At 46.4% G+C, this 23,214-nt stretch overlaps 1 protein-coding gene across 24 annotated transcripts in view; it reads left to right on the top strand.

Moving 5' to 3' along the window:
- The window catches only part of FHIT (fragile histidine triad diadenosine triphosphatase), a 1,501,610-nt gene extending 1,501,085 nt beyond the window's left edge, over window positions 1-525 (top strand). For all 24 annotated transcript variants that reach the window (XM_059940100.1, XM_059940087.1, XM_059940096.1 and 21 more), the window contains one exon: window positions 221-525. The gene's annotated coding sequence lies outside the window, so the exon portion shown is untranslated. The remainder of the gene's footprint in view (window positions 1-220) is intronic.
- Window positions 526-23,214: the final 22,689 nt, after the last annotated feature.

Here is a 23,214-nt window from a genome sequence, read left to right as displayed (position 1 = left end):
AGCCACAGAACAGGTGGAGATCCAGGGAGTACGGGCAGAAGCAGGGCTGGAATCCACCTATGTCACGCCACCGGCCCACATCTATATGGCTTCATGTAACGTGTTAATGGCAATCTAAGAGATCGGCAGTAAGCAAATTTACATTTTGTTTATTGCCGTGATTCAAAAGAAATGCTATTTGTTCTAACTAAATGTCTGGTTTATGTTCTGTCATTTCCAGGCACCAAAGGAACTCAAACAAATCCCAAGGCATAAGGAAATGGGCCTCGTGCTTTAGGACCCTGCGGCACTGAAAATGAAGCTAAGCAGACTTTATTACATCCTACAATTCGACAGCCTTTTGCAAAGCGTTTTATTATGCTTGTGGAAGCAGTCGGGGTTATGTTTCAATCACAGTGACTGACAGGCTGCCTTCAAAACGACGGCACCCGTGGCCCTTCCACACTTCCTTGGCTATGTACTTAGAATAGAACCTTTTCTAAATTGTCCCTTGGCCTGGATGGAAATAAAATGATAGTTAAAATATTTAGCTTGCATGTTGGCTAACTTAAAAATTGACATCTGGAGTCCTCTGAAAGGCACAACTGAGGATGTTGATCTCTCAGATCTCCTGTGCTTCCTGCAAACCAAAGGTTTGTTAAGGCTGAGAGAAGATTTACAGAGTTTCCTTCATGGTAGGTAAGATAATAGAATGAGAAATGTCCACCTTTTCCTCGGTTATATTCTCCTCCTGCCTTGGGTGCAGAGAGGCAGAGCTGAAAGAGCTTAAGATGGCAAAATTAGCTTCAGGAAACTAATAAACATGTAATGTGCTGATTGGACACCGTTCTGGGCTGCTGGAGTGGTAGGAATGTAAGGAAAATAATGGGGAAGCTCTCAAAATTGGTGGAGGAAGCATGCCCCTTGCCCGTAACAGTCAATTTCTTTAAGGAAGGATGACAGAAGTAGGCTCTTTCTTTCCTCTGGTAGATTAATAAAACAGGGGATTCGAGTTACAGAGGAAAAAATAAAACACGCCAAGAGCACTGCTATAAAGAGCCCAAAGCAGGACTTTTCTTTTTCACAAAAAGCCTCCTTGAGAGTCTCTTTTGGCTTATGGGCTACTCCCTGACCCCAGCACCATCTCCAACATAGGATGTGTCAGTTCCCTGTGACTGCTGTAACAGATCACCACGAACTAGGTGGCTTAAAACAACAGAAGTGTGTCCTCCCCCACTTCTGGAGGCCAGACGTCCACAATCCTGCCAGGCTGGGCTCCTGCAGAGGCTCTGGGGGAATCTCTCCTCGCTGCTGGTGGCTACTGGCAATCCTGGAGTTCTTTAGCTTCATCCTAATCTCGGCCTCTCTCTTCACACTCCTCCTTTTCTCTCTGTGTGTCTCTCCTCTGTGCATCTCTTATAAGGACACTTTTTTGGATTTAGGGCCCACTCAGATAATCCATATCCAAGATACCATTTACAGATTCTAGGGATTTGACATGGACATAGCTTTTACGGAGGGGCCACCATTCAACCCACTGCTTTGACTGTTTTTCCGATACAGGATATGCCAGCAGACTGAGCATGACTGAACTGCATCTGGTTTCCAATCTTCTTGTATGTCCTTGCCAAAGCCTGAATTATTCATTGTTGGCAATGCCTTCTTGAGACCGGGAAGCCTTCCGGTTCCCAAGCCTAGCTGAAAGTAAAAAGCACTGCAATCTGAACTGGATGTGTTCAGAAGATAAAATGCCAGTGAGGGAAGATGGCAAATACTGGTAATTTCCCCCAGCTCAAGGGTTGCCGATTTGCGGTCCAAAGAAGAGCCCTAAAAATACCAATTTATTTTATCCCCAGCAGGTCAAAGACTGATTCCAGCTCAGTTTCAATAGCAAATGTCACCAGAAGCCCTGGCCCCTGCCTTCAGAGCTAATTCCACATTTCACTCATTGGCTTTTGGTCAAAGAAGTAAATAAACAGTCACTGATGAGACAGTTAGCTGAGCCATACTGGAAGCCTACTTGCAGTTTTGTTTTCCGTTTTGCAATTAAAACCCTACAGGAGCCTCATTTCTGCCCGTCCTCCCATGGATCTCCTCCGTTCAGTGTCCTCCTGTAACCCTGCCGTGGTTGGGAGGGTGTGGAGGCCGTGGGTGAGAAGGGCAGCCCTGAAGCTTGACCTCCAGGCCAGCCCCACGAGCCCAAGCTTAGCTGGAAGGCACAATTACCCAACAGGGACTGTTTACAGTGCCTTTTAAGAGGTGTTTCAAGAACTAACAAAGCCTACCGATACTAATAGGGAAAAACCGACTGTGACAACATTTGCTAAGGTGGGTCTGCTCTGCATGGAGATACTACAAAAGGCAATGGAGAACAACGCTTAGGTCAGAATAGTGTCCCTGGCGGTAGCCTTCTTTTTCTCTCTGATTTCTTCTTGGGCACAAATACCCACTAGGCTGCTGCTGTTTGGCTCAAGAGCTGGAGAGTTGCTCATTTTACAGTAAACAGTGGATCACTGCATGTGTGTATGGGGTCCATTTCCAGTTCTGTGCTCGTCAGTGCAGCAGGCACTCTCTATGTTGACAGCATTCCAAAGGAAGGCATCTTCTGATGACCGCTGAGTACTCACTTTCCAAACTCTAAGCCCATTCCTTATCTTTACTGTTCCACCTGCCATCAAAATCCAAAACGTGGAAGAGAACGATACTCTATTTTTGGCAAGGAGCTTGAAAGGACCTTTCCCCATGACTGTCTTCACCACAGCTGACCCCAAATTATAGAAGAATACTTCTCGGACCCCATCAGTTCTTTCAGATGGTGAGAAGGAGCTGTGTGTCTCACTGAATGAACATAAACCTCTCCCGTCCATCCTTCTCTGTGTCCAAGCTTGCAACCAAGGTCTGGGCAAGGACTTACTTTTTACGATGGTCTGTATTTGTTGGGTATGCTTGCACGACTTGCTGGTGAAAGAAGGAAACTAACTTTTGGTGTGCATTTATTGTAGATACATTTGCAGAGGCTATTTAATCCAAACAAGATCCCTATAGAATATAGATGCAAATTTAGGCTCAGAAAGGTTAGGTAACTTGCTCAGGGTCACAAAGTTGATAGTAGGTGGGTTTGGGATCAACTCAGGTCTGATTCCCAAAACCTATGCTCTTTGGAGAAGAATTGACAACCAAGGACTTTCAGCAAATATAATAAATACCATTTCCAATTTCTCTCCTTTCTTGAGTTGGCAGGTTGGTCCTTTGTACTGATGTTCAAAGGGGAAGGGGGAGGGATAGTTAAGGGAAGGCAGGGACTATCCAAACATTCTCAAGATGAGAGCATCCCTTTAATCATATAAATGAAGACAACTAATGGCATTTCTATAACTTAATAACATATGGGAAGGGTATTACTAAAAATGCTTACTATGACTATGCGGGAAATGTGTTAACCAAAAGGTCAACAATGATTACCTACTGTAGAAATAAAACAACATAAAGTAATTGACATGTAATTACTTAGTTACAGGGATTGAAAATGTGTCAGTCCCACTTGGAACCACCATCCCCCCTCAAGCCTGACCACACACTTGCAGCTCATTTCAGTTCTAAGGTCATTTTGACCACCTACTACGCATGGGACTTGAAGGCTATGGACTCAGCGCCCAAAGTGGGGTGGCCCCTAAGATAAAGCTGGAAAGTGGAGCAAGTGTGGGGTGCAGAGGGCAGAGTGGCAGGAGCAGGGCCAGACGCTCAGCAAGGACACAGGCCCAATTCTAGGCACCTGAAGGTTTCTTTCTGAATCGATTTTTCTTTCTCCTCCTCATCATGATAGATACCACTTACAGTACCTCCTTGTACCAAGAATTATGCTAGGCATTTTCCAAGCGTTATTTCATACAAGCCTCACAAAAATCAACCAATCTTCCTTCTTTCCTTCCTCCCTTCCTTTTTATTTTTACTTAACAAATACTTATTCGACACCTATTGTGTGCCAAGTACTGTATGTACAGGTGCCGGTGCGACAATGCTGAGCAAAAACAGCTGGAAGGAACTGTTATCCTCCTTCTGTAGAGGGGGAGTGAGCCTGAAGGTTACAGAGTTTGTGACTTGCTCAAGGCCACACGCTAGTAAGAACGGGTGTCCCTGTCCTGAAGCCTGGGGCTCCTTCCCCTAAGCCTGCGAGCTGCCTCGCAGAAGTCAGGGGGAGGCGCCACAGTGGATGCCCGAAGACCATCTCCTGCTCTTCCCTGCAGACCAGGCCCAGTAAGCCCACCTACTTTCTCCAGATCACAATGAGCTGGGGAAACTCAATGTAGGCTACTTAGGTTCAGTCTTTGTCAAGTCAAAGAGCATTTACTAAGTATCCTCTGTGTGTCCATCCTGGGGGACCCTGAGAGCAACTGGGGCTTTCCTGTACTCTTATTCCACCTGAAAGTGCCCCACTGTCCCCTCACACGTTGGACAATATAGCAGCAGTTTGGCCGCTCTCTGTGTATTCTGCCCAGTCACCCTGGCCGGGGGTGACCATATCCCTCTCCCACACTGTTCCTAAGGAAGGCTCTGGAATAATACTCCCAGCTCCTAAATGAGCCCCATGCTGCTGGTCCAAGGTCATACTTTAGTAAACAGACTTCCCATCCAGATTGCTCAGGTCTTATTTACCCATCTTTCTCATTTTCTCTCCTGCCCCTCCCCTCTTTTTCCCTTTTTCATCCTTTCCTTTTTTTCTTCTGTCTGCCGGAAAACGAAACAAGTTTATAATCTGAAGACACAGTTCACAGCACTGGTTTTCAAGCTTTAACCTCCATCAGTGTCACCGAGAGGACTTCTAGAACTGATTGCAAGGCTTTACCTGCACGGTTTCTGACTCAGTGATTCAGTAGGTCTAGCGTGGGGCCTGACGCATTCCCAGATAATGCTGCTACTGGCGGGTCAGGGCCCGCACTTTGAAAAACCGCTGGCCTAAAGGGATGATTTTTTTTTTTTTCCTACAAATAAACAGAATTTGATCTCAGTGCAGAATTCAGCTTGTTTTCCAGGCCCTGCATTTAACATATCCTAGTCCAGAGGTAACAAACTTCAAGTTAAAGCCAATCAGGCCACTCAAAAGCATCTCCAGTAGGTTTTTAGAGTTATTTAACACTGCAGAAGACTTCTTGCCTGGGCTAATTAAGTGATTAGTTTAGATGGATAGTAGATGAACAAAGGGAATGGGGGCGGCTACAGCTCACTACCAACTTAATAAAATGGTGCTAACTTCAACCGAGAGGAGCAGCATGGGTTTAAAACTGGGCTTAGCTGCTGACGTCCGTGTTGTCAATGTTTCTATCTTAAGGGAAGAGGAGCTCACCCCTGCTACAGCTGGAATGCGCTTATGCAAAAGGACTCTGACAAATGCGTGACCCTGCGTGGCTTGCTTGGTCAGAGAACTCCATCATAAGGCACGGGTACCATTTTAAATGAGTGACATTCACGTCTACCTCCCAGAACTGTGTATATCCAGCAACCCAGTGGCTTGGTGTATGGGAAGCAGCTACCTCAAAAACCCCACTGTGGTCATGTTACTGTTCAAACTCAAGTAACACATATATCTGTAGCTTTGGAAGTTTGTTATCAGCCTACCAGTCTCACATTTTCAGCAGAAGGGATGGGGCAGGGATTCAGCATTCATTTTGTATCAACCATGGACCATTGACCTTTTGAGGCAGGCAATACTAGCCTGGTTTTACAAACAAGGAGAGATGATTGATGATGATGGTGACGATGATGACGACGACAGTAGCAATCATAGCACTTAATATTTATTAAGCACTTACCATGAGATTATGTTCTGGGCATTTTTTCTAGGTACTCTATATTTTTAACTCAATCTTCACAACAACCCTATCAGTAAGTTCCATTATTATCCCATTTTACAGACAGGAAAATTGCAGCACAAGGATGTGCAACTTGCCTGTGGTTACCCAGTTAATAAGTGCCAGATCTCGGATTTGGATTTGAACCCAGATGGTGTGAATCCAGAATCTATGATGACACTTTCCTGGCTGAGAGGCAAACCCAAGGCAACCAAACTCTGAAGTCCCATCTCCCCACTGCCCTGACTCTTATCCCAGGGAAAGAGCCTGCTGGGGCTATTTCATTCACAACTAGAGACCAACACAAAAATATTCCCCAGCACCATCTCTTTATCCCTCTGGAGAGCTGGGCTTTGTGTATTCATAAAGACTCTCACCAACTGATGCATGGAGCCAACAGGCTTCGAGAGACAGTGGCTCCACATTGGAAGTCAGCCCCAAAGAGGGAAGGGATGTCATTGCACCAAGCGCAGTTTCCCCAAACTTCAGTCCTTCACAACCTTCCCAGCCTTCGACATTTTTGCCGTAGCTACATGATACCTATGTTATCTGCCTAATATATTTTCTTTTACTCAGTTCTCTGTTACTTACACGTGTTCAAGGAAACTTAACAATCACAGTAGCAAATGGAAAACCAGTATCCCTTGCCATAAATAGAAGCTAACCACAGGATGAATATAAAGTTATTAAATTCTAACTGCATACAATCGGCTGCTGAGAGCCCTGCCTCTGAGGCCTGCCTTCTCGCTTCGTTATAAAGGGACGTTAGGAAGTGTTAGAGAGCTGTGAAAACACACTAGCAGCAGACAGAGTCCTGCTCCTTGAGGACTGATGGGGAAGTGGAAAGAGAATAACTTCTCACCTTGTGACTGGATGGTGTTTTGGATGTTTTGTCCGCTGACCCCTGAAAATCATCTGCTGCCCCAGCAGAGCTCTGCCTCCCACTGCGGGCAACTCAGACCCAGCTGCGAGTGGCCCGGCTGAGCCCTATCAGCCAAAATGAGGCTCCTCTGCAGCTTCCTGTGCACCGGGCACATCCTGAATAGGGGGAAACTACCTCGGGTTCAGGTGCCTCAGGGAAACAGGCACAAAAATCAGGGCGAGAAAAATGATTACACTGTCAAAGAAGCAGAAGAAACTTCCAAGGTAATAGTGATCACTGAGGAGTGTTTCCTTTGAACAGAAATGCCTTTGATAGCGCTTTCCTCTGTTCTCCTGGTAGTTTGTTGCAAGAATGAATAAGCAGGAAGAAACAAATGGGCACTTTTGTGTTTTACCAGAATCTAAAGTGATGGCCTAGTTTCAAGGGGGAAAAATCTCTAAATCTCCATATCCATTTAAGGAAAGAAAAGGGAAGGGGAGGGGAGGGGAGGAAGAGAAATAAATCCAGCAAGAGGGTCTGGTACCATGCCTCACCCCTCCCCCTTCCCCAAATCCAAAGATCCTGGAACACTCTTGTCTTAAGTAACCTGAGAAAGTCACTACATCTCCCTCCTCCCATTCTTCTAACCCAGGCTTCTCTTCTCTGGCTGATAGAGTCCCTTTTTGGTGATGTAAAGAATGTAGATAGTGATAAGCTTTAAAAACTTACTGCATGGCCATTTTAAATAAGAAAAATGTCAGACCCAGCAAAACTCTCTTCCCATACAGTACATGGAGCACCCGGACACCCCTATTGACAGTCGTTTTACATGATGGTGCTGGTGATGGTAAAGCTCTTTCCGTGGAGCAAACAGGTGCTTTACCTCCAACAACCAGTGAATCCTCACAGCAACCCAGTGAGATGAATCCTATTATTCTTCCCATTGTACAGACTAGGAAATTGAGGCTGGAGAAGTTCAATAACTTGCCCGAGGTCATAGAGTTAGTTAAGTGACAGAATCCAGCTCACACCTATGTCTGTTTTGCCCAAAAGTCTTGGTCTTAACTACCAGGCTCTGTTGAGTCTCTGATGGAAATGAACTAAATATTCATTATCATTTCTATATAATTATCTACAATTAATTTTATGTAATTAAGGCCAACAGAGAAACAGAGAAACTAATAGAAGCCGAACCCTTCCCTGAGGCTCTACTGACCCAATGTTAGTTTGCAAAAGACATAGGAGCCTGATAGCTTTCTCAGATCAAAATCTTATTTCTCCTCTCTGTGCGTCTTACAGATCAAGTACGAATAAGGACAGTCAAATCATAGTAGCTGAGGTTTACTGAGTACTTATCAGATGTCAGACATCATGCTGAATGCCTCCCATGCATTCTCTCTCTCAATCCTCACCCACCACCTCGTGGGACAGGTGTTGCCCATGAGAAAACTGAGGCTCAGGGATGTTAATAACTTATTCAAGGTCACTCAGCCTATAAGGGGCAGAGCAGGAACGGTGAACCCAGCCAACTCTCTTCAGAGCCCACACTAGGATCTCGTAGAACAGGAATCAAGGAGCACATGAGTTAGAGACATTGCACTTTCCTTTTCCAAAATTGCAATGATGGATGAAAGGAACTCATGGAAACTTCCTGGGCACTTCATACCTACTAGGCCTTTTTCTAGGCAAGTCATGCAGAGCAAAGACCAGCTAGAGATGAGCTCTTCACCAGATTTCCATGCTTTCTGCACTGCTGCATGAAAAAGAGACTCTTCTATGGGTGTTCAGAGAGCACAGGCTGAACAACGCTGCTTTAGATCTCTCCTCTCCTTGGGGGTATAATCCCAAATTCAGATGTTTCCTCCTGCAGCACATCTTCTTGGACCACCCCCACCTAACTCTGCACCTCAGCTGTGACATGTCACTGTCACTGGGGCCTTTCAACTTTTTTCATCTATTTCATGAATAAGTGAGTGAGAGATACGGGTAGAAAAGGAGGGAGGAGAGGAAACACAGAGAGAGAGAGGGAGAGAGAGAGACTAAGCTCTAATGACATGGTTTGAGCTTCCTGGATCTAGCTATACATGATGCCAACAGACCCCTGGACTTTCAAATTATGTGAGCTAAGAAATTCACTTAAACAGCTACTAAGCAGGTATAGGAGAGAAAGGAATAAATCAGTAAAACAGATGAAGGAATAAACAGATCAGCGTGCATAACACCATCGTTAAATAAAATGACCTAATCCCACTTACCCTGCCTCTGTGGGGCAGGCCCTCTGTGTTCTCATCACCACCATGGCCATTACTTCAATCTAATTCTGTGGCTTAACTGTCCAGGGTTCTGTACCCCTGGGAGCCGTGAGTATACAGCTGATGACTGTGGTTCCTCAAGGATGACCGCATCAAAAGTAAAGAAAAAAAAACAGAAATTGTGTCATGTCGCCATCTTTATGTTTCCAGTATCAGCAGCTGATTGAGAGCAAAGTCCCTGCTGAAGCCAATTCTAAAGTGCCTCGCTGGTTCGAGTTTTCCTGCCAGAGGCTATGGCGAAAAAAGGAAGTGAGTCAATGGAACCAGATGCCCTGTGGCTTCTTATTACTGCAGATTAGAACTGGGAATCCAGCAGGGGTCTCCTTACAAGTGTAAAACAGTGAGGGGCTCTTTGTGTCTCTTACCATCTCTAAAAAGCTTTTTAAAAATGTCTTGCTTTCCTTCTTTATGCTTTAATATTGGACCCCACGTTCCCTGGGATCTTAGGGGCATGAATTCCCATTGTAAGCTTCTGACTTTTGTTCCCTGATGCCAAGTTGTTCTTTTGGAGACAGAAACAGGATTGAAAGCTGGCCCATGGACCCAGAACATTCCCGGCCTGGTCTGAATGCACAGCTGCTGTAGACAACAAGCCTAGGTTGACTCTTTCTCCTGGGAGTCAGCAGCTATCCCAAGGCTGAACTCTGTGTTCGATGCTTCACACACATTCCCTCATACAACTACCCTCTTAGGATGTCCTTCAGCCCATTTCACAAATGAGGAAAACCGAGCTCACAGGGGTTAAGTGATTTCTCCGACATAACAAAGCAAACAAGTGGCAGAGGCTGGCTGTGAGCCCGGCTCTATGGGACTCCAAAGCCTAAGATCATCACCAAAAAGCCTGGAGGAGCAAAAATGAGCATGCATTTAGGGACAGGAGTCAGCAAACTGTGGCTCACTGGTTGAATCTGGCTACCGATCTTTTTGTAGAAAAATTTTAGCACAACATGACTATACCTGTCATTTACATATTGTCAATGGTACATTCCCTCTACAAGGACAGAAGTGAGTTGGACAAAGAACTTGTGGCCCGCAGAGCCAGACATAGGTATTAAGTGCCCTTAAAAGAAAAGGTTTGCCGACCTTGGTTTAGGACACTGAACTTGGGAGTCAGTCTGACTCAAGTCACTTCCCCTTGTCAGCTGTGTGTTCTCCAGCTGTTCTCACCTGAGATTTGGGGCTCCCAGGATCGCTGGCCTGAGGGAGGCCATAGTGAGAACTGAGTGAAGCTTTGCATTTCAAGCACCTAGCATGCTTAGCAGGTATGTAAGGAAAGCCAGCCTCTCACTTGCCGCACAAGACTGTAGAACACCCCAACGCAGCAGGAGTGCGTGCCAACTCCCATTAGCGGACAAAGAGCAGGGCTGAAGCCCTGGGTGGGGGTAAAGGGTGAGGACTCAGGCAGACTATCAGACCAGCCATTCTGGAAGGTGTGTGCTGGGGAAGCTAGTGAAGTAGTCTTGTTCAGGCTTCAGAGGCGGCACTAGGCCTCGGGTCGGACAAAGACGTGAAGGCCGGCTGCAGGCCAAACTGCTGAGCTACACCCGGGCCAGCACACATCGGAGACCACTAGGTAAGACAGAGAGGAAGTCGTGGGACTTCTTGCACTTTGAGGGTCTGGCCAGCCCCCAGGAATCAAGAACATTCCAAGACTTACGAGTTAAGACCAAGGCATTTGTGACAATAAGCAGAGCTGCAAACTTGCACGCAGGCTGATTGTTATCAGCCTGCGGCCTGGTGCTAAAAGCTGGGCTCCTTCGAGTGGCAAACTGAAGTCTCACCCGTGGGGTGGACGCACCAGCCGGGACTTTCCCAGCTGTGACTCCAGATTGCTGTTCAAGGGACTTCCCAGCTGTTGCTTGGATCTGGATGTAGGTGCTTCCCCAATTCGGTGATGTATAAGCCTCTGTTTATTCTTTCTAAGTTAGCTATACTATTCTTAATTAGTATACTGTAACCTTTGTTAATTCAATAAACTCTCCCTAAATTTTTGTTTAACTGAGTGTAGAGTGGTTATTTTGCCAGAGAATCCTACGAAACTTGAAACCAAAAGTAAGGTTTTCGGCAAAACAGGTGTGAGACTCTGGTGACTGGCCCCATCGGGGCAACTCAACCCCTTCCCTGCCAGACGGTCCTGGCTGCCCAGTCCCTGGAGCTGGGCCCCGAGAAAGAAAGATCAAAGTCTAAGTTGTTCTTACACAGGACCTTCAGGGTTTTTTCTCCTTCTTTCAGCCCAACGTTAAAAAAAAAAAGGCTGTAAAAAATTAAACGGCTCCCCCAGGAGTCTATAATCTCATTGATGTATCAGGGACTCACATGCATAACTCCTCTTAACACCAATGAGAGCAGAGCAAATAGTTGATTTTCTTTATTGCAAAGGTGAAAAGTAAGTGTGTTTATCCTCTGTATTTGCAAGTCATCAGTGATGATTAAACTTAGGGATGAGCTGAGTGGGGCACGCTGAATGCATTTTTACGCCAGCTTCCTTTTCTTCTTCTTAAAACATGAAGACTGTCTTGAAAGAAACCACAGGTCTCCAGTTGGCTTCACTGGAGTCCACACAGGGGCTCTTTGTGATTACGCTAATAAATAATCACAACAATCCGATACTTCTCTCTTAACACAGCCCAGGGTTTTATCCCACTGAAAATAATCTCACATCAACGTGGCACAAGCACAATGCAACATGGGTGACAGCCCAGAGTTACAGGGAAGAAACTCACTATGTGAACGTGTTCTCCCCAACACTGTCACCCCTCAGTTTCCCACACCAACTTGTTCCAGCCAAGAGGAGAGATTGTGAGCTCAGTGATACATTGAATGCTCAACTCAACTTCATTAACTAGAGCTAAATGCTAACACTCACAATAGCAGCTTCCAGCACAAATTCGTATCCATAATAAAGCATATAATTAGCCACATACCCAAATGCTCTCCATGATGAATGAGCCCCCAAAGCCCCTAGGCTGCTGCTGTTTGATTTTCCTGAGACGGGTCTGTAGCAGCCTGCCTGGTTCCCAAAAGCTTCTGGTCCAGCAGCAAAATGAGCATCTGAGTTGACAAGGTTCTGGACAAATTCATCCAAAGTCAATAATGGAAGGTCAAGGAGAGCTATCTGCTTTCCTGCTGTAGGAAGGGCCCACGGGGAGTTAAGCTCAAAGTCAGGTTACAAGTGGAAGTAAAATGTAAAGTTTTCCCAGTCACCTGCACTTAAGCCCTGGCGGGTGAACACCAAGAGCCTCTGGTCAAATCTGTACGGGCACAGACATCTCTAGAAATGTCCGTCCCCTGAATCTGGGTGGCTGGCCGCTTACAAAGGACTTGCAGACCTGCCACCCCTCGCTGAGAGAGATTAGGGGATTTGCCCTGCAGGGTAGCAGAGGCTGTCACCCCAAAATATGTAACTCTGGCACGTGGAGCTGAAGGCAATCAAGACCCAGCAGATTCAGGAAAAACCTTTTAACTGCCTAAAAGAATTTAGATTGGGGGCCTGTACCAGGAAGAGAGCTATTTCCAGAGATCACTTTTTCCCCCGAGACACTTACCTGCCTGCCAGGAGGACCCCTGTTTACCAAACATCTCCTCCTCTCACCTTCCTGTGAACTGCCTGCCCCCCTTTGAAGCCCAGACCCCTATCCCTTTCCTTCGCTCAGGACAGTACGTCAGCCTCAATTGTCCGGCTGCCTTTGAGTGTCAGATCTTTGGGGCTCCCATAGGTACATATGTAATTCTATTTTTCTTTTCTCATGTTAATCTGCCTTTTTATTACAGGTGGGTCTCAGCCAACAACGTGGAAAGATAGAGGGAAAATTATTTTTCTTCCCCTACAGTGCAAAGGTGCACAGGAGGCAAAGATTGAATTTGAGCCTAAAACTTCAACGGTGGTTCACGGCAGACGAAACCTTGACTGAGCACCTCTTCCATACCACCCCCTATGCCGGCATGGGGGCGCCCTCCCGCACAAATCCATCAGCTCCCTTCAGCGCAGCCCCTGACTTAGAGTCTGTCCCTCCATCTCTCTGTCTCTCTTCTTGCTCCTCTACCACCGCCCGAGGCCGAACCACTGTCCCATCTGGTCTGACTTTGGTGACGGCCTCCTAGCCCCTTCTCCCAGCTTCTAATCTCCTTCTAGTTTAATCTCCACACACCAGCCAGAGTCTCACTAGAAGCTGTCAAGCAGGGCCCACCATTTCCTACTTGAAAGCTCACAAGGGTCCCTACTGCACACAGACTGAAACCCGAATGCCCGTCCCTGGCCTCCAGGCTCCCCTAGGCCCTGCCCCTGCCCACCTCTCTGACTGTGCTCTCCTTTGTCCTCCGCAAGGTCCCCCTTTACTAGATGGATGTTCCTTTTTATAACCTCAGGTATATCAAGATCTCTCCTGCCCGAGTACCTTGATATTTGCTCTTGTCCTCTGCCTGGACTGTTCTTTTCCTGACTCTAGCCTTAGGTGGTTTTCCCTCAAGCTTCAGGTCTCAGCTCAAGTACCGCCTCCTCCAGGACGCCTTCTCTGCCCACGCTCTGCTGAGGTTCCTCCCCAGGACTCCCCGCGTCATCCTCATGTTTGTTTCATCCCTCCCTTGCATCACACGCAGAAAACATCATGTGTATTTGTTTACCCTGTCTCCCTCACTAGAATGCAAGCTTACGAGGGCAAGGAATTGACCCTCTTATTCATGCTATAGCCACAGCACCTAGCGAAGGGGCACATCGGAAATTCTGAATAAGAATATGCTGATTGGATACACAAGTAAGTGAAGAGCCGACAGTCTAACAGCAGTGCAGCGTTCTCATCCATTATCCCACAGCTGCCCTCATACGTTAAGCGGGACTCAGACACTGCGCACAGGACTTCTTCCACGGGACAGAGCAAGTGCTTGTTGGAACCGAAAACATGTCCTAAGAATAACAAGTACTCCCATGCTTTTCCCCAGGACTGAATTTCACTACATCAATGCATCCAAACTCAGTAGGATATCCGTAAAGTGGACAAGCTCCTGGGCAATGGGAGATATCCTATCAACCATTCTTCACTTGCTAAGGAAACTCAAGGATCCCGAATGCAATGGGCAGACCAAGGAACAAGGCTGACAGAGGGAGAAGGTGAGGATATAAAAAGATCATAAAGGTGATCTTTATGGTGAAGGTGGTTCTAAAACTTCTTTCCGGGCTCATCCAAAGGACAAGCCATGTGCATATCCAGGTCTACTCAAGAGGTGTCTCCAGAGGTCCTATTCGTGGACTTCTTACTGAACTGAATCCTTTCTAAGCTTAAAGGAACCTGCAGAAAAGGCTCCTCTTAATTACTCTGTTCTGGAAGCACTGCCTTTTCGTTAGCTGAGAGCACAGGCTTAGAAAGCTTACCATTCCAGGCTCTTGGCCCAAGTAGCTAAAACCCTTCACTCCAGGACACAAAGTCAAACCCAGAACTTTGCTTTCTGGACTTCCATTGCAGCCATACTCACCAATGGAGTGCATTTTATCCACCTGAGAGGTCAAGCCCTAGCCCTGTCCCCCACCCCTTAATACCACTTGGGCCACTTTTATGGAAGCGGTTTTGAAAAAAAAAATCCCCCAGTCCTAAGTGAGATGCACAGTTCAGTTTTTTCTATGGTCAAACCTCCCTAAACTCTGACAAGCTCCCAGTGGGCAGAGGTTTAGTTCAAGACTCCTCAGAGAGGCGCTAGCTGGCTCACAGTCTGTGGCAGAGATGTGGGACAACTCAGCCAGAAAAAGGAAGATTTTGGCAAACATAGTTTACTGCTCCAATAGTGAGAGCAGTGGCTCTGACAGCTGTTTGAAATCCCACGCAGTGGTTTGGGTTCTGAGATTTCCAGAAGAGTTTCCGCAGGATGCTGTTACTGAATTGGGTGTATGTGCGTGGTGTGTTGTGGTCTTGTTATAGCCGCTTATTTTAAGCCAGCTTCCCTTCACGTTGCAAATAAATACATAAAACCGGTTTCTGAGCATCAGGAGGGCTGCATGGACGGTGAGTTATTGATTTCTCTATGTAGGGATATTCCCTAGAACAAGGCCAAGAAACTAACCTCTGCTTACTTGGAGATCTGAATACAGCCTTCTGGACAGCCCCATAGGCAAGAAGGTAACTCTGTTTTTTTCAAGAAATTAGTTGACTACTGTGCATTAAGAACTGTTTTAAAGCTCCCATGCCTCCCCTTGTAGCGAACTGATTTTCCATGGGTGGTTGGTCCCCTGTGTATGATAAGTAGGTCTGAGGAAAGCACTGAATATATTCATTTAAAATAGACTCTCTGCACTGATGGCTGAGAAATTTCCAAGGGACTATTGCACTAGAGTGCTCTGCATAATTGAACACTGTGTCTGCAAATAAGACTAATAACCATAGTTGTTCAAATGATTACCATATCATAGCTCTTAATCATCTACCGGAAGTGCTTCTGATGGGAAGCCTTTTTTCATGGTCAGTCAACCTTGCATTGACAGTCGTCCATACAATTGGAATGGCCACCTACTTCTCTCCTGGCCATCTGCCTACTCACCTCTGTCCTTGGCCAAATTTCTCCACCTGTAAAATGTGGAAATGGGACCAGATGATCTTGGAGGTTCTTGAAAGATCTGACATTCTTTTTTGGGTTTGGAAGAATGAAAGCATCCTCTTTCAGACACTCCCTCTATATATGGAAGCAACCGGCCATGGTTACTACCTTGTATGAAGTGGAGCTGGTGTTCTGATTGTCCCTACAGCACTTAGTCCTAACCAGTTTGCCCTGATCTTTGGGCAAAGGGAAAGTAGAGAGCAGAGTCACTCTGTGTGACATGAAAGAACCATCCGAAAGGCAGAGAGAAATATGTGCGTTTCCTGCTATTAACCAGGCAAGTACTATCCTATTCTCAGTAGAGATAAATATGGCACTCAGGAAACCAATGTCACAGGTTTGGCTGTTATATTAGTTGCTGGAATTCTCTGTACAGGCTGGTTGTAATACTGTCTTCTGACTACTGATTTGATAAATAAAGATGGGTCTGCCAGAGTCCCAAAGATGTGGGGAGACAGAGCCAATAGCTTGGTATAATTCCCTCACACACACGGCCAAATACACATGCGTGTGTGCACACGCCACAGCTGACGGCAGCAGCTCAGTGCAGCACAACCGGGGAGACTTAGTTTTTTAGTGAACTTAGTTAACACGTGTTTGTGAAATGCAATGCCCAGTGGGCACAAGTGAACCACTCCACCTGCTCGCCACAGCACCGAAGCAAGTCTCCAGTCCCCACAGCTGGTACAGCAAGCCCGCTGTCCCCACCTCTGCCTCACGGCCACGCAAGGCTGGAGGCCAGCCTGCGAGCTCTGCAGGCAGAACAAGCCACTAGAAGGGCAGCGTGCGATGGCCCATGGGGCACAGACCTCGACCTCTGCAGCTCAGCTGTTCCGCCCCTCCCGCTCGGCGGTGCAGGGCTGAGCGATGAAGACCTGGAGCTCTGGTGTCTGGGCCCAAAGGGCAGCTTCTCCACTTGCTTGGCTGGAGGCAGTGGCGGGGTGGGGGGGGGGGCAACAGACCTGTCTGAACCTCACTTTCCTCCTTCGCAGAATGAGTATAAATAATGGCATCGGCCTCAGTCCAAGGGCAGTTACGCAGAGGAACTGAGATGAGGCAGAGCATAAGGGTGTAAGTCTGGCAAGTGATACACAATGAGTTGCCTGTTGCTGCCGTCACCAATGACCACAAGCTTGCTGGCGCAGACAACGTGAATTTATTACCTCACGGTTCTGGGAGAAGTCTGATACCAGTTTCACTGGGCTAACACCAATGTGTTGGTGGGCCAGCATTCCTTCTGGAGGTTCTAGGGGTGAATCTGCTTCCTTGTTTTTCTCCAGCTTCTAGAGGCTGCCTGCATTCCTGGCCTCATGGCCCCTGCATCCCTCCTCAGAGCACATCCCTCCCACCTCTCCTCCTCTCCTCCCGTCTCCTCCTGCTGCTGCCTTCGACTGTCCTGTCCCCTCCGCCTGACAACCTCTGTGATTGCATCAGGCCGCCCCGACAATCCAGGGTCATCTCTCCATTTCAAAATCCTCAGTTTAATTACAGTCTGTAAAGTCTCTCACACCATGCGACGTCACGTATGTACAGGTTCCATGGATCAGGATGTGGACATCCTTCATGGGCCATTATCCACACATGCACCTACGTGTGACTTTTACTACAATGCTCTTTTTTTCTGTCCTTTTCCTTTAGGTAAAATGCACATCCAGCCAAGTGACACATCTGAAATGTTCAGTTTTTGAATGTTTACTTATTTGCACCCTGGTACCCACCTCTTAAGCCAAGATGAGAATATTCACAGCCCTTCTCCCCGCCCCCAAGGCTCCCTGCTGCCCCCTCCCTGTCAGTACCCACCTCCATCCATCCTGAGGAAATTACTACTTTGATATTTATCCTCGCAGATGACCCTTGCTGGCCCTGAAGTTCATATGAACCGAATAACATGGCGTGAACTTTTCTGCATCAGGCTTCTTTCGCACAGTGTAACCCCCGTAAGATTCCATCGTGTTGTGGAGTAGGCATTCCATTTTTATGCATGGTCATATAATTGATATTATGATCATTCTTCACCTGTCCTTTCTGTATACATCCAAGTCTCAGACCATAAACATGCTTCTAGTGTTTCAAGGATCACGTTGAACATCACCTCTGTAAAGCATCCCCTGGTAGCAATACGCCCTCTCAGTCAGAAACGGCATCTGTAGCCGCCTCCTACCCCACTGTATGTAACCTGGAGGCCCCACTCACACTGCAGCTCTTGGGACCCGGGCACGGATGTCAGGCACTACCTCACCTGCTCCTGTGGACAGCACGCTACGCCCTATTTATCTTTGTATGAACAGCACCCTTAGCGCCATGCCTAGCGTACAGCCACCCAAGCTTAACGGCATCTATTGCATTATCTCCAAAGCCATTTTCTTCTGAGAAAAGATGCATTGTTGCTGCTTATTAATTGAAACCTACATGTGCAAAGCGTGTCTGCTCCCTATGTGTATCATAAGATCCACTAACAGGAGGTGGTGTGGAGATTTCCACACTATCTGTTTTCAACTCTGATCAGAAACAAACGCTTGGAGGCCAGGCTTTTTTGGGGGTAGGCAAGACTTTGAACTCCTGACTTCTATTGGTTTTCTCCTCAAAGTAGAGTAAGACATTGTAATCAAGAGTCTAAGTCCACTTTTGAGGTTGGACTGCTGATTACCTTTAAGCCCCATCCTTCCCCGTTACAACTTGCCCTACCTCTGGGCGCTCCCTCCCTTGGGCCTCACAGGGAAGTTCAAGCCACTGGAACCCCAGCCCTAAGGGGAACCCTAACCCCGGCCCATCCACTACGCACTATGAACACCTGAGGCCACCTGATCCTTCCCTCCCCCTCTGCTTACTTAACTCTGAACAGAACCTGAGCCCTTCTCAGGGAATCCTTTGGCTGTTTATATATAATTAATAAACTTTATTTCAAATCCACTGGTGCTATGTGTCTTGTATCCCTGCATCTATAAATTTTTGGGTGGGTGGGCCCCCACCCAGCACCCAGCACCCAGCACCCAGCACCCAGCATCCAGCAAGGGATGCCTGGTGCCCAAATAAGACAGAAGACAGACATAAGAAGCTCCATTCTCCACAGTAACAATATAACCTCACCTGAGAGTGGAGGCTGGTTATTTTTGTGTACATGTATCCATTGCTCCTTTTTCTGGAAATGCCACCTTGATTTTCCTTGGGAACCATTCCTCCTTATTCTCCATCCCTGTGTTTGGGCTGAGGCTGATGCCTCCCTCTGTCTCAGGGCTCCAGGGTGGGCTTGACCTCAGCCTGGCCAATCCTTGCATTATGTCTTCTGGCCAGACTGATTGGTTCAGGGAAGGACCCATGACCCAAACTGATCCAGGGAAACTAACCCTGGAGATCTTCTTGGGCTTTTTTTTTTTTTTTTAACTATCAATGTATTTATTTATTTATTTTATTTATTTATTTTTGGCTGTGTTGGGTCTTTGTTGCTGCATGCGGGCTTTCTTTAGTTGTGGTGAGCGGGGACTACTCTTCGTTATGGTGTGCGGGCTTCTCACTGTGGTGGTTTCTCTTGTTGTGGAGCACGGGCTCTAGGCGCACGGGCTTCAGTAGTTGTGGTGCACGGGCTTAGCTGCTCTGCAGCATGTGGGATTTTCCCTGACCAAGGCTCGAACCCATGTCCCCTGTATTGGCAGGCGGATTCTTAACCACTGTGCCACCAGGGAAGCCCCTCTTAGGTTTTAAAGATGGAAGAGCTCTCTTTGCAATGGGCTTGCTGGCCGTAAGGCTCATCTAAGCCCGGAGTTGCCAGGGCCCACTGTACTGAGAGGTCCCTCCTTGGAATGAAGTCCCTCCCTGGAGTGAGGTCAATGTGGATGAAAGCAAAGCATAGAGATGAGAGGAGAGATTCCCAGTCCTCAGGATATTGTGGAATCCCTGGATTGAGCCAAACTCAGTGTCAGATCTACTCCAAGGTGTTGTAGTTGCACAAACTAATAAATTCCCATTTCATTTTACGGTACTTTTAGTTGGGTTTCTGTTATTATGCCTGAAAGATATGTTTGAAGGATATAGTTATCAGGTTTTCTGCTCTAAGCTTTTTGTTTCTCTCGACACATGAGGCCAAATATGCAGTGGAAACTACACAACCTCGGTCCCCCTATAAACACTGAAACTTTCTTTTCTAAAGGTAAAACAAGCAGATCTGTTAGAAGTGGTATGACAAATCTCAGCTTGAATTACCATTCTACCGAGACCAGAAAACCCCTAAATAAACAATACTAGGGGGCTTCCCTGGTGGCGCAGTGGTTAAGAATCCTCCTGCCAGTGCAGGGGACACGGGTTCGAGCCCTGGTCCGAGAAGATCCTACATGCCATGGAGCAACTAAGCCCGTGCACCACAACTACTGAGCCTGCGCTCTAGAGCCCGTGAGCCACAACTACTGAGCCTATGTGCCACAACTACTGAAGCCCACGTGCCTAGAGCCCATGCTCTACAGCAAGAGAAGCCACCACAATAAGAAGTCCATGCACTGCAACGAAGAGTAGCCCCAACTCGCCACAACTAGAGAAAGCCCACGCACGGCAATGAAGACCCAATGCAGCCAAAAATAAATAAATAAATAAAAACAAAAAACAATACTAGGTCAACAATTTGCTAGAAATATCAGCTGAATCAGTATGCTGAAACTTCAGCTCACTGGAACATCATGTATTCTGTGTACCAGGAGCCCTCTCTCAGCAGGAGCTCAGGCTGTACTGGAGAAAGCAAAGACAAACTACAGAATGAGCATGATTCCCCAGTTTCTACTCAGTGAAATTTAATTTTTTGTTTGGTTATTTCCATTCCAGTACTGGAGTCAGTAAAGCAAGCTAAACTGGTGCAAAGTTCTATTCCATACAATAGCTAAAACTGACTGAACACTGTGGAAGGTAGAATAATGGTCCCCCAAAAATGTCCACATGCTAATCCAAAAGCATGTGAATATGTTATATTACACGGCAAGGAAGAATTAAGTTTGCAAATAGAACTGAAGCTGCTAATAATCACTGACGTTAGGAAAGAGACAGGTGTGCACAATGTAATCACAGAGGTCCCTAAAAGTGGGAGAGGGAGGCAGAAGGTGTCAGAGCGATGCAGTATGAGATGAACTTGACCCACTGTTGCTGGCCTTGAAGGTGGAGCAAGAGAGCCAGAAGCTAAGCAATGCAAGCAAACTGTAGAAGCTGGAAAGAGCAAAGAAGCACATTCTCCCCCAAGAGGTTCTATATTAGTTTGCTAGGACTGCCATAATACAATTCCACAGACTGGGCGGTTTAAACAACAGATGTCTGTTTGCTCGCTGTTCTGAAGGCTAAAGTCCAGGATCAAGGTGTCAGCAGGTTTGGTTTCTCCTGAGGCCTCTCTTCTGAGCCTGTAGTTGTTACCTTCTTGCTCTGTCCTCACATAGTCCAGTCATCCCTCTGTGCACACGCATCCCTAGTGTGTCTCTGTACATCCAAATTTCTTTCTCTTATAAGGATACCAGTCAGACTGGATTAGAAATTAGGATCTACCCTAAGGGTCATATTTTAATTTTATCACCTCTTTAAAGACCTTATCTCCAAATAAAATTACAATCTGAGGTACCAGAGATTAGGACTTCAACAAATAAATGTCGGGGAACACAGTTCAGCCCATAAAAGTTTCCAGAAGAGAACACCACCCTGCTAATACTTTGATTCTAGCCCAGTGAGACCCAGGTCATATGCCTAACCTACAGAACTGTGAGATGATAAATGTGTGTTGTTTTAAACCTCCCACTTTGTCATAATCTGTTAAGGCAGCCTTGGGGAAGTACTACAAGCATTTACTATGTGCCAGGCTGTGCTAAGCACTTTGCCTTTACACCCTCACATCAGCCTTATAGGAAGACATCACCATGATCTCCATTTTACATAGGAGGAAACGAAGGCACGGAGATGCTAGCTAGGTATCTCCCCACTGCCGTGTTGCTACAAGTAGGGAAGCTAGAGCTTGAGATCACATGTTACTGATTCCAACACCTGTGCTGCTCTGCCACCTCCATCCCCACCCACTGGAAAACAACTTTACTTCTCAAACAGGATGGGTAAAGTTAACGACGAGCAGGGTGGCCTGATCCTAGCATCTCATTTTGAAAATGAAGCAAGCAAAGTCCAGAGAGACGAAGCGGGTTCCCAAGACCCAGAGTGAGTTCTCTGGGGCCGAAGCGAAGTCTAGGCTTCCTGGCTCCCAGCCCAGCACAACAGCTACTCTTTCTCCTCTAAGATAGTAACAGTTGCCTCATGCTTCCAAGGCATCTCACTGAATTACCTTAAGTGGGAGGAAGAAGAGACCCAAAGTCACAAAATTAGAAAGTGGCAAAGCTTGGTCTCAACTCCACGGCCATTTCCAAGCCCTTCCACCTCACCATCCCTCTTACTGAAATACCCCTTATGAGAATGCGGATCACATGTGTAAACCTACCTTACATTCCTTGGCAGGGGCTTGGGGGCCAGGCTAGAGCATATTACCTCTCTTAAAACCGGACTTAAGGCAACTTCAGAAACAGGAAGAGACTTTGAAATTTTGATCTTAATCTAAAACGTTAGCCAGGAGTCCGGACAAATAAGAGTGCAGAGTGGCTTCACTTCTATTAACTTATCAAGAAAAGTCAACAGCGGCAGAGAGACCTTTGAGCAACAGATTGTGAATATGCCACAGGAATGTCAATCTAAGACTTTCTAGGGTGCATCACAAAGTTCATGCTCTCCATGTCTTCTTTGAAACACCCCTGGGGCCAGCTTTTATTTCCCTCCCAAATCATCTTTCATTTCCATTTGTGGGAAGGGCTGGACCCATGGATGATGAAGGTGGAAATGGGTAATTTCTTCACAAAGCTGGGTGTTGAAATGCTGTAAATACTCTGAGCTCATAACAGCAATTAATTAATATGATTTCCAGTAGTCATCACTAAACTATTCTGCTCAAGATGGAGAAGAACTGCTATCACTTGCACATTTACAACTGGAGGAAATAGCCATGTTTCTAAGTTGGTGAGACCCAGAGGCTCAAGGAGCTTTCTCATCACTGAATTTCAGCACCAATGCTTCCCTTTATGATCTGGGAAATCTCTGAAGGGGAATTTGCAGGGGATGATAGTGCGATAGCCGTGGATATTTTTGGTTATATGTTGCTTGCTCAAATATTGAGAGTGAATATCCCAGAAAGGTCAACTGCCTTTGTATGTGCACAGCAAGGTTCTCATGAGAATTGTTTTTGCCGAAATTTAAAGGATATGATTTTGAGACTTTAAGCATCAGTATAAGGCATGGCGAAAACTGCCATGTTTGATTTGCTTTACGTTCAAGTCCTTGGGCTTTCACTGCCACTTAAAGTGACTAAACTAGCAAATGGGAACATCCATGATGTTGCTTAAAACCAAATTTCATTTACGCTAAATGAGACCACACTCTCCGCAAGCTGATGGAATTTGGATTTACTTAAAATTTTAGGTTGGATTTTATTTGCAATGAATTGAAGAACACAAAAGGTGCCAGACTGAGGAGATTATTTGTGATGAAATGGTAGTCAAATAAGAGGCAAACCACCTTTAAATGAAAAAGGAGAATGGGCATTATTGTATTTGGAACATTAATGTGCTAATTTATTTGTTTTTTT

The sequence above is a fragment of the Balaenoptera ricei genome, chromosome 11 (genome assembly GCF_028023285.1).
Source record: "Balaenoptera ricei isolate mBalRic1 chromosome 11, mBalRic1.hap2, whole genome shotgun sequence".
Taxonomy (NCBI): domain Eukaryota; kingdom Metazoa; phylum Chordata; class Mammalia; order Artiodactyla; family Balaenopteridae; genus Balaenoptera; species Balaenoptera ricei.
This window is presented reverse-complemented; position numbering and strand designations above follow the sequence as displayed.